A 12,500-nucleotide genomic window follows, 5' to 3' on the forward strand; every position below is an offset into this window, starting at 1 on the left:
AGAATTTTTTTTTTTTTTTCTCGAAAACGAGCTCGACGACCTGCACTTTTGACGACGCCATCGTGTTCCCCGGATTTTTTCCTGCAAGATAGGGTGGCGATTTTTTGTCCTACGACGATTTTTGACGCCGGAGCGATGATTCGGAGCAGAGCGGACTTAGAAACTTTCGCGCGTCGACCGCCGGACCGATCGCTCCAGGCTGTTTTTCGTCAATAACTCGAAAACGAGCACGGTAACGCTCGTTTTCGCCCGTACGATACTTGTACCGTTTACCGTTGGCTACCTGGTAGACGGTTTTTTTTTTTTTTATCTCGAAGTTTGAGAGCTTTTTTAATTTTTTCCACAAAAACGAGCACGTGAACGCCAATTTTCGTCTATACGATTCTTATGCAGTTTTATATTCTCTACACGGTCCACTGATCGTTTTATTTTTTTGTCGAATTTTGAGAATTTTTTTTTTTTTTTCTCGAAAACGAGCTCGACGACCTGCACTTTTGACGACGCCATCGTGTTCCCCGGATTTTTTCCTGCAAGATAGCGTGTCTATTTTTTGTCCTACGACGATTTTTGACGCCGGAGCGGTGTTTCGGAGCAAAGCGGACTTAGAAACTTTCGCGCGTCGACCGCCGGACCGATCGCTCCAGGCTGTTTTTCGTCAATAACTCGAAAACGAGCACGGTAACGCTCGTTTTCGCCCGTACGATACTTGTACCGTTTACCGTTGGCTACCTGGTAGATGGTTTTTTTTTTTTTATCTCGAATTTTGAGAGCTTTTTTAACTTTTTTCTCAAAAACGAGCACGTGAACGCCAATTTTGGTCTATACGATTCTTATGCAGTTTTAGATTCTCTACACGGTCCACTGATCGTTTTATTTTTTTGTCGAGTTTTGAGAATTTTTTTTTTTTTTTCTCGAAAACTAGCTCGACGACCTGCACTTTTGACGACGCCATCGTGTTCCCCGGATTTTTTCCTGCAAGATAGCGTGTCTATTTTTTGTCCTACGACGATTTTTGACGCCGGAGCGGTGTTTCGGAGCAGAGCGGACTTAGAAACTTTCGCGCGTCGACCGCCGGACCGATCGCTCCAGGCTGTTTTTCGTCAATAACTCGAAAACGAGCACGGTAACGCTCGTTTTCGCCCGTACGATACTTGTACCGTTTACCGTTGGCTACCTGGTAGATGGTTTTTTTTTTTTTTATCTCGAATTTTGAGAGCTTTTTTAACTTTTTTCTCAAAAACGAGCACGTGAACGCCAATTTTGGTCTATACGATTCTTATGCAGTTTTATATTCTCTACACGGTCCACTGATCGTTTTTATTTTTTTGTCGAATTTTGAGAATTTTTTTTTTTTTTCTCGAAAACGAGCTCGACGACCTGCACTTTTGACGACGCCATCGTGTTCCCCGGATTTTTTCCTGCAAGATAGGGTGGCGATTTTTTGTCCTACGACGATTTTTGACGCCGGAGCGATGATTCGGAGCAGAGCGGACTTAGAAACTTTCGCGCGTCGACCGCCGGACCGATCGCTCCAGGCTGTTTTTCGTCAATAACTCGAAAACGAGCACGGTAACGCTCGTTTTCGCCCGTACGATACTTGTACCGTTTACCGTTGGCTACCTGGTAGACGGTTTTTTTTTTTTTTATCTCGAAGTTTGAGAGCTTTTTAATTTTTTCCACAAAAACGAGCACGTGAACGCCAATTTTCGTCTATACGATTCTTATGCAGTTTTATATTCTCTACACGGTCCACTGATCGTTTTATTTTTTTGTCGAATTTTGAGAATTTTTTTTTTTTTTTCTCGAAAACGAGCTCGACGACCTGCACTTTTGACGACGCCATCGTGTTCCCCGGATTTTTTCCTGCAAGATAGCGTGTCTATTTTTTGTCCTACGACGATTTTTGACGCCGGAGCGGTGTTTCGGAGCAGAGCGGACTTAGAAACTTTCGCGCGTCGACCGCCGGACCGATCGCTCCAGGCTGTTTTTCGTCAATAACTCGAAAACGAGCACGGTAACGCTCGTTTTCGCCCGTACGATACTTGTACCGTTTACCGTTGGCTACCTGGTAGATGGTTTTTTTTTTTTTTATCTCGAATTTTGAGAGCTTTTTTAACTTTTTTCTCAAAAACGAGCACGTGAACGCCAATTTTGGTCTATACGATTCTTATGCAGTTTTAGATTCTCTACACGGTCCACTGATCGTTTTATTTTTTTGTCGAGTTTTGAGAATTTTTTTTTTTTTTTCTCGAAAACTAGCTCGACGACCTGCACTTTTGACGACGCCATCGTGTTCCCCGGATTTTTTCCTGCAAGATAGGGTGGCGATTTTTTGTCCTACGACGATTTTTGACGCCGGAGCGGTGTTTCGGAGCAGAGCGGACTTAGAAACTTTCGCGCGTCGACCGCCGGACCGATCGCTCCAGGCTGTTTTTCGTCAATAACTCGAAAACGAGCACGGTAACGCTCGTTTTCGCCCGTACGATACTTGTACCGTTTACCGTTGGCTACCTGGTAGACGGTTTTTTTTTTTTTTATCTCGAAGTTTGAGAGCTTTTTTAATTTTTTCCACAAAAACGAGCACGTGAACGCCAATTTTCGTCTATACGATTCTTATGCAGTTTTATATTCTCTACACGGTCCACTGATCGTTTTATTTTTTTGTCGAATTTTGAGAATTTTGTTTTTTTTTTCTCGAAAACGAGCTCGACGACCTGCACTTTTGACGACGCCATCGTGTTCCCCGGATTTTTTCCTGCAAGATAGCGTGTCTATTTTTTGTCCTACGACGATTTTTGACGCCGGAGCGGTGTTTCGGAGCAGAGCGGACTTAGAAACTTTCGCGCGTCGACCGCCGGACCGATCGCTCCAGGCTGTTTTTCGTCAATAACTCGAAAACGAGCACGGTAACGCTCGTTTTCGCCCGTACGATACTTGTACCGTTTACCGTTGGCTACCTGGTAGATGGTTTTTTTTTTTTTTATCTCGAATTTTGAGAGCTTTTTTAACTTTTTTCTCAAAAACGAGCACGTGAACGCCAATTTTGGTCTATACGATTCTTATGCAGTTTTAGATTCTCTACACGGTCCACTGATCGTTTTATTTTTTTGTCGAATTTTGAGAATTTTTTTTTTTTTTTCTCGAAAACGAGCTCGACGACCTGCACTTTTGACGACGCCATCGTGTTCCCCGGATTTTTTCCTGCAAGATAGGGTGGCGATTTTTTGTCCTACGACGATTTTTGACGCCGGAGCGATGATTCGGAGCAGAGCGGACTTAGAAACTTTCGCGCGTCGACCGCCGGACCGATCGCTCCAGGCTGTTTTTCGTCAATAACTCGAAAACGAGCACGGTAACGCTCGTTTTCGCCCGTACGATACTTGTACCGTTTACCGTTGGCTACCTGGTAGACGGTTTTTTTTTTTTTTATCTCGAAGTTTGAGAGCTTTTTTAATTTTTTCCACAAAAACGAGCACGTGAACGCCAATTTTCGTCTATACGATTCTTATGCAGTTTTATATTCTCTACACGGTCCACTGATCGTTTTATTTTTTTGTCGAATTTTGAGAATTTTTTTTTTTTTTCTCGAAAACGAGCTCGACGACCTGCACTTTTGACGACGCCATCGTGTTCCCCGGATTTTTTCCTGCAAGATAGGGTGGCGATTTTTTGTCCTACGACGATTTTTGACGCCGGAGCGATGATTCGGAGCAGAGCGGACTTAGAAACTTTCGCGCGTCGACCGCCGGACCGATCGCTCCAGGCTGTTTTTCGTCAATAACTCGAAAACGAGCACGGTAACGCTCGTTTTCGCCCGTACGATACTTGTACCGTTTACCGTTGGCTACCTGGTAGACGGTTTTTTTTTTTTTTATCTCGAAGTTTGAGAGCTTTTTTAATTTTTTCCACAAAAACGAGCACGTGAACGCCAATTTTCGTCTATACGATTCTTATGCAGTTTTATATTCTCTACACGGTCCACTGATCGTTTTATTTTTTTGTCGAATTTTGAGAATTTTTTTTTTTTTTTCTCGAAAACGAGCTCGACGACCTGCACTTTTGACGACGCCATCGTGTTCCCCGGATTTTTTCCTGCAAGATAGCGTGTCTATTTTTTGTCCTACGACGATTTTTGACGCCGGAGCGGTGTTTCGGAGCAGAGCGGACTTAGAAACTTTCGCGCGTCGACCGCCGGACCGATCGCTCCAGGCTGTTTTTCGTCAATAACTCGAAAACGAGCACGGTAACGCTCGTTTTCGCCCGTACGATACTTGTACCGTTTACCGTTGGCTACCTGGTAGATGGTTTTTTTTTTTTTTATCTCGAATTTTGAGAGCTTTTTTAACTTTTTTCTCAAAAACGAGCACGTGAACGCCAATTTTGGTCTATACGATTCTTATGCAGTTTTAGATTCTCTACACGGTCCACTGATCGTTTTATTTTTTTGTCGAGTTTTGAGAATTTTTTTTTTTTTTCTCGAAAACTAGCTCGACGACCTGCACTTTTGACGACGCCATCGTGTTCCCCGGATTTTTTCCTGCAAGATAGGGTGGCGATTTTTTGTCCTACGACGATTTTGACGCCGGAGCGGTGTTTCGGAGCAGAGCGGACTTAGAAACTTTCGCGCGTCGACCGCCGGACCGATCGCTCCAGGCTGTTTTTCGTCAATAACTCGAAAACGAGCACGGTAACGCTCGTTTTCGCCCGTACGATACTTGTACCGTTTACCGTTGGCTACCTGGTAGACGGTTTTTTTTTTTTTTATCTCGAAGTTTGAGAGCTTTTTTAATTTTTTCCACAAAAACGAGCACGTGAACGCCAATTTTCGTCTATACGATTCTTATGCAGTTTTATATTCTCTACACGGTCCACTGATCGTTTTATTTTTTTGTCGAATTTTGAGAATTTTGTTTTTTTTTTCTCGAAAACGAGCTCGACGACCTGCACTTTTGACGACGCCATCGTGTTCCCCGGATTTTTTCCTGCAAGATAGCGTGTCTATTTTTTGTCCTACGACGATTTTTGACGCCGGAGCGGTGTTTCGGAGCAGAGCGGACTTAGAAACTTTCGCGCGTCGACCGCCGGACCGATCGCTCCAGGCTGTTTTTCGTCAATAACTCGAAAACGAGCACGGTAACGCTCGTTTTCGCCCGTACGATACTTGTACCGTTTACCGTTGGCTACCTGGTAGATGGTTTTTTTTTTTTTTATCTCGAATTTTGAGAGCTTTTTTAATTTTTTCCACAAAAACGAGCACGTGAACGCCAATTTTCGTCTATACGATTCTTATGCAGTTTTATATTCTCTACACGGTCCACTGATCGTTTTATTTTTTTGTCGAATTTTGAGAATTTTTTTTTTTTTTTCTCGAAAACGAGCTCGACGACCTGCACTTTTGACGACGCCATCGTGTTCCCCGGATTTTTTCCTGCAAGATAGCGTGTCTATTTTTTGTCCTACGACGATTTTTGACGCCGGAGCGGTGTTTCGGAGCAGAGCGGACTTAGAAACTTTCGCGCGTCGACCGCCGGACCGATCGCTCCAGGCTGTTTTTCGTCAATAACTCGAAAACGAGCACGGTAACGCTCGTTTTCGCCCGTACGATACTTGTACCGTTTACCGTTGGCTACCTGGTAGATGGTTTTTTTTTTTTTTATCTCGAATTTTGAGAGCTTTTTTAACTTTTTTCTCAAAAACGAGCACGTGAACGCCAATTTTGGTCTATACGATTCTTATGCAGTTTTATATTCTCTACACGGTCCACTGATCGTTTTATTTTTTTGTCGAATTTTGAGAATTTTTTTTTTTTTTCTCGAAAACGAGCTCGACGACCTGCACTTTTGACGACGCCATCGTGTTCCCCGGATTTTTTCCTGCAAGATAGGGTGGCGATTTTTTGTCCTACGACGATTTTTGACGCCGGAGCGATGATTCGGAGCAGAGCGGACTTAGAAACTTTCGCGCGTCGACCGCCGGACCGATCGCTCCAGGCTGTTTTTCGTCAATAACTCGAAAACGAGCACGGTAACGCTCGTTTTCGCCCGTACGATACTTGTACCGTTTACCGTTGGCTACCTGGTAGACGGTTTTTTTTTTTTTTATCTCGAAGTTTGAGAGCTTTTTTAATTTTTTCCACAAAAACGAGCACGTGAACGCCAATTTTCGTCTATACGATTCTTATGCAGTTTTATATTCTCTACACGGTCCACTGATCGTTTTATTTTTTTGTCGAATTTTGAGAATTTTTTTTTTTTTTCTCGAAAACGAGCTCGACGACCTGCACTTTTGACGACGCCATCGTGTTCCCCGGATTTTTTCCTGCAAGATAGCGTGTCTATTTTTTGTCCTACGACGATTTTTGACGCCGGAGCGGTGTTTCGGAGCAAAGCGGACTTAGAAACTTTCGCGCGTCGACCGCCGGACCGATCGCTCCAGGCTGTTTTTCGTCAATAACTCGAAAACGAGCACGGTAACGCTCGTTTTCGCCCGTACGATACTTGTACCGTTTACCGTTGGCTACCTGGTAGATGGTTTTTTTTTTTTTATCTCGAATTTTGAGAGCTTTTTTAACTTTTTTCTCAAAAACGAGCACGTGAACGCCAATTTTGGTCTATACGATTCTTATGCAGTTTTAGATTCTCTACACGGTCCACTGATCGTTTTATTTTTTTGTCGAGTTTTGAGAATTTTTTTTTTTTTTTCTCGAAAACTAGCTCGACGACCTGCACTTTTGACGACGCCATCGTGTTCCCCGGATTTTTTCCTGCAAGATAGGCTGGCGATTTTTTGTCCTACTCCCATATTCGTGTCTTTTTGCTTAACGAAATCTTCTATATACTAATAACTTTTTAATAAAAAAACGTGCGACGGCAAAATCCGTCTTAGAGTCACTGGGGTGGTGACATGACAAAATATGTTAAGATCAGCCGCCCCTATGCGTAAAGTATGTCGTTTTTCCATTTTTTCACCCCGGAGCGACACCAACATTGTGTTGCAATTTTAAACCGCGCGGTTAAACGGCGGGCCAAACAGTCGGTGGTTTATGCAACAGCAACCATCAAACTAGTAGGAGAATACACGCCCGTGATAGTATAGGAGATTCCCACTGTCCCTATCTTTTTTTTTATCTCGGACATATATATACCGGCTTATCGTCAATAACTCGAAAACCAGCACGTTAAGGCCAATTTTGGTCTATACGATTCTTATGCAGTTTTAGATTCTCTACACGGTCCAATGATCGTTTTATTTTTTTGTCGAATTTTGAGAATTTTTTTTTTTTTTTCTCGAAAACGAGCTCGACGACCTGCACTTTTGACGACGCCATCGTGTTCCCCGGATTTTTTCCTGCAAGATAGGGTGGCGATTTTTTGTCCTACGACGATTTTTGACGCCGGAGCGATGATTCGGAGCAGAGCGGACTTAGAAACTTTCGCGCGTCGACCGCCGGACCGATCGCTCCAGGCTGTTTTTCGTCAATAACTCGAAAACGAGCACGGTAACGCTCGTTTTCGCCCGTACGATACTTGTACCGTTTACCGTTGGCTACCTGGTAGACGGTTTTTTTTTTTTTTATCTCGAAGTTTGAGAGCTTTTTTAATTTTTTCCACAAAAACGAGCACGTGAACGCCAATTTTCGTCTATACGATTCTTATGCAGTTTTATATTCTCTACACGGTCCACTGATCGTTTTATTTTTTTGTCGAATTTTGAGAATTTTTTTTTTTTTTTCTCGAAAACGAGCTCGACGACCTGCACTTTTGACGACGCCATCGTGTTCCCCGGATTTTTTCCTGCAAGATAGCGTGTCTATTTTTTGTCCTACGACGATTTTTGACGCCGGAGCGGTGTTTCGGAGCAAAGCGGACTTAGAAACTTTCGCGCGTCGACCGCCGGACCGATCGCTCCAGGCTGTTTTTCGTCAATAACTCGAAAACGAGCACGGTAACGCTCGTTTTCGCCCGTACGATACTTGTACCGTTTACCGTTGGCTACCTGGTAGATGGTTTTTTTTTTTTTTATCTCGAATTTTGAGAGCTTTTTTAACTTTTTTCTCAAAAACGAGCACGTGAACCCAATTTTGGTCTATACGATTCTTATGCAGTTTTAGATTCTCTACACGGTCCACTGATCGTTTTATTTTTTTGTCGAGTTTTGAGAATTTTTTTTTTTTTTCTCGAAAACTAGCTCGACGACCTGCACTTTTGACGACGCCATCGTGTTCCCCGGATTTTTTCCTGCAAGATAGGCTGGCGATTTTTTGTCCTACTCCCATATTCGTGTCTTTTTGCTTAACGAAATCTTCTATATACTAATAACTTTTTAATAAAAAAACGTGCGACGGCAAAATCCGTCTTAGAGTCACTGGGGTGGTGACATGACAAAATATGTTAAGATCAGCCGCCCCTATGCGTAAAGTATGTCGTTTTTCCATTTTTTCACCCCGGAGCGACACCAACATTGTGTTGCAATTTTAAACCGCGCGGTTAAACGGCGGGCCAAACAGTCGGTGGTTTATGCAACAGCAACCATCAAACTAGTAGGAGAATACACGCCCGTGATAGTATAGGAGATTCCCACTGTCCCTATCTTTTTTTTTATCTCGGACATATATATACCGGCTTATCGTCAATAACTCGAAAACCAGCACGTTAAGGCCAATTTTGGTCTATACGATTCTTATGCAGTTTTAGATTCTCTACACGGTCCAATGATCGTTTTATTTTTTTGTCGAATTTTGAGAATTTTTTTTTTTTTTCTCGAAAACGAGCTCGACGACCTGCACTTTTGACGACGCCATCGTGTTCCCCGGATTTTTTCCTGCAAGATAGGGTGGCGATTTTTTGTCCTACGACGATTTTTGACGCCGGAGCGATGATTCGGAGCAGAGCGGACTTAGAAACTTTCGCGCGTCGACCGCCGGACCGATCGCTCCAGGCTGTTTTTCGTCAATAACTCGAAAACGAGCACGGTAACGCTCGTTTTCGCCCGTACGATACTTGTACCGTTTACCGTTGGCTACCTGGTAGACGGTTTTTTTTTTTTTTATCTCGAAGTTTGAGAGCTTTTTTAATTTTTTCCACAAAAACGAGCACGTGAACGCCAATTTTCGTCTATACGATTCTTATGCAGTTTTATATTCTCTACACGGTCCACTGATCGTTTTATTTTTTTGTCGAATTTTGAGAATTTTTTTTTTTTTTTCTCGAAAACGAGCTCGACGACCTGCACTTTTGACGACGCCATCGTGTTCCCCGGATTTTTTCCTGCAAGATAGCGTGTCTATTTTTTGTCCTACGACGATTTTTGACGCCGGAGCGGTGTTTCGGAGCAGAGCGGACTTAGAAACTTTCGCGCGTCGACCGCCGGACCGATCGCTCCAGGCTGTTTTTCGTCAATAACTCGAAAACGAGCACGGTAACGCTCGTTTTCGCCCGTACGATACTTGTACCGTTTACCGTTGGCTACCTGGTAGATGGTTTTTTTTTTTTATCTCGAATTTTGAGAGCTTTTTTAACTTTTTTCTCAAAAACGAGCACGTGAACGCCAATTTTGGTCTATACGATTCTTATGCAGTTTTATATTCTCTACACGGTCCACTGATCGTTTTATTTTTTTGTCGAATTTTGAGAATTTTTTTTTTTTTTTCTCGAAAACGAGCTCGACGACCTGCACTTTTGACGACGCCATCGTGTTCCCCGGATTTTTTCCTGCAAGATAGCGTGTCTATTTTTTGTCCTACGACGATTTTTGACGCCGGAGCGGTGTTTCGGAGCAGAGCGGACTTAGAAACTTTCGCGCGTCGACCGCCGGACCGATCGCTCCAGGCTGTTTTTCGTCAATAACTCGAAAACGAGCACGGTAACGCTCGTTTTCGCCCGTACGATACTTGTACCGTTTACCGTTGGCTACCTGGTAGATGGTTTTTTTTTTTTTTATCTCGAATTTTGAGAGCTTTTTTAACTTTTTTCTCAAAAACGAGCACGTGAACGCCAATTTTGGTCTATACGATTCTTATGCAGTTTTATATTCTCTACACGGTCCACTGATCGTTTTATTTTTTTGTCGAATTTTGAGAATTTTTTTTTTTTTTTCTCGAAAACGAGCTCGACGACCTGCACTTTTGACGACGCCATCGTGTTCCCCGGATTTTTTCCTGCAAGATAGGGTGGCGATTTTTTGTCCTACGACGATTTTTGACGCCGGAGCGATGATTCGGAGCAGAGCGGACTTAGAAACTTTCGCGCGTCGACCGCCGGACCGATCGCTCCAGGCTGTTTTTCGTCAATAACTCGAAAACGAGCACGGTAACGCTCGTTTTCGCCCGTACGATACTTGTACCGTTTACCGTTGGCTACCTGGTAGACGGTTTTTTTTTTTTTTATCTCGAAGTTTGAGAGCTTTTTTAATTTTTTCCACAAAAACGAGCACGTGAACGCCAATTTTCGTCTATACGATTCTTATGCAGTTTTATATTCTCTACACGGTCCACTGATCGTTTTATTTTTTTGTCGAATTTTGAGAATTTTTTTTTTTTTTTCTCGAAAACGAGCTCGACGACCTGCACTTTTGACGACGCCATCGTGTTCCCCGGATTTTTTCCTGCAAGATAGCGTGTCTATTTTTTGTCCTACGACGATTTTTGACGCCGGAGCGGTGTTTCGGAGCAGAGCGGACTTAGAAACTTTCGCGCGTCGACCGCCGGACCGATCGCTCCAGGCTGTTTTTCGTCAATAACTCGAAAACGAGCACGGTAACGCTCGTTTTCGCCCGTACGATACTTGTACCGTTTACCGTTGGCTACCTGGTAGATGGTTTTTTTTTTTTTTATCTCGAATTTTGAGAGCTTTTTTAACTTTTTTCTCAAAAACGAGCACGTGAACGCCAATTTTGGTCTATACGATTCTTATGCAGTTTTAGATTCTCTACACGGTCCACTGATCGTTTTATTTTTTTGTCGAATTTTGAGAATTTTTTTTTTTTTTTCTCGAAAACGAGCTCGACGACCTGCACTTTTGACGACGCCATCGTGTTCCCCGGATTTTTTCCTGCAAGATAGGGTGGCGATTTTTTGTCCTACGACGATTTTTGACGCCGGAGCGATGATTCGGAGCAGAGCGGACTTAGAAACTTTCGCGCGTCGACCGCCGGACCGATCGCTCCAGGCTGTTTTTCGTCAATAACTCGAAAACGAGCACGGTAACGCTCGTTTTCGCCCGTACGATACTTGTACCGTTTACCGTTGGCTACCTGGTAGACGGTTTTTTTTTTTTTTATCTCGAAGTTTGAGAGCTTTTTTAATTTTTTCCACAAAAACGAGCACGTGAACGCCAATTTTCGTCTATACGATTCTTATGCAGTTTTATATTCTCTACACGGTCCACTGATCGTTTTATTTTTTTGTCGAATTTTGAGAATTTTTTTTTTTTTTTCTCGAAAACGAGCTCGACGACCTGCACTTTTGACGACGCCATCGTGTTCCCCGGATTTTTTCCTGCAAGATAGCGTGTCGATTTTTTGTCCTAGCTCAATTATTAAGGAAGTTACGGTTTCTTGATTTTTCGGTATGTTCGAACTGGTCTTTTAGGCGGGCGCTCGGTGGTGCTTTCGCATCGACCGACGTACCGATCGGCGGCGACGGTTTTTCGTCTATATCTCGAAAACTAGTACGCTAACACATATTTTGACCTATATGATATTTGTTCAGTGTAATTTTTTCTATCTGGTAGGCTGGTTTTTTTTTTTTTATCTCGAATTTTTTGAACGTTTTTGTTTTTTTCTCGAAAACTAGCGCGACGACCGATATTTTTAACTACGGTTTTGAATTCGTCTAATTTTTGCCTACAAGATAGCGTGTCGAGTTTTTGTCCTGCGACGATTTTGACCATTTTTTCATTTTTTTCTCGAAAACGAGCACGGCAATCTATATTTTTAACGACGGCATCGTGTTCCCCTGCTTTTTTCCTACAAGATAGCGTTTTTTTTTTTTGCCCTAGCTCAATTATTAAGGAAATTACAGGTGTTGGTTTTCGCTCTAAGTTATAACAGGCCGTTCGGGCGGGCGGTTGGGTCGCGCGGTTCCCCCCATAAGCGGCCGTGCGTAAGCCCGTGCGTCGCCGGCGTTCCGGCGGGCGCCTCGGTACCTATAAGAGAAGCGACGGTCCGGTCGAGTCGGTCGGGGCAGCGTCGAGCGTACGGCTATTCTTCGACCTCGGTTGAGAAGCAGTCGTCGCTCCTCGGGATTTCATCCTGACTGTTCTGTATCGTGCTCGTTCCAGACTTTCTCCACACTGCATTGCCACGAGTCGGTGTCTTTGACCGAATGGCTCTTGAAGTGGTATAAGCGTCTCGAGTGACGTTGGTGACTTGTATACGTTTAAAATATGTATACTCGTACTATCCGAGCATCAACTCTTCAGTCCGAGCGATTGAAAATTTTGTGAAAACCATAAACTGGCACTACACTCTACGGAGCGTAGCTTAAAAGGCAAAAATTGTAT

The sequence above is a fragment of the Colletes latitarsis genome, unplaced genomic scaffold, assembly GCF_051014445.1.
Source record: "Colletes latitarsis isolate SP2378_abdomen unplaced genomic scaffold, iyColLati1 scaffold0124, whole genome shotgun sequence".
NCBI classification, from domain to species: Eukaryota; Metazoa; Arthropoda; class Insecta; order Hymenoptera; family Colletidae; genus Colletes; species Colletes latitarsis.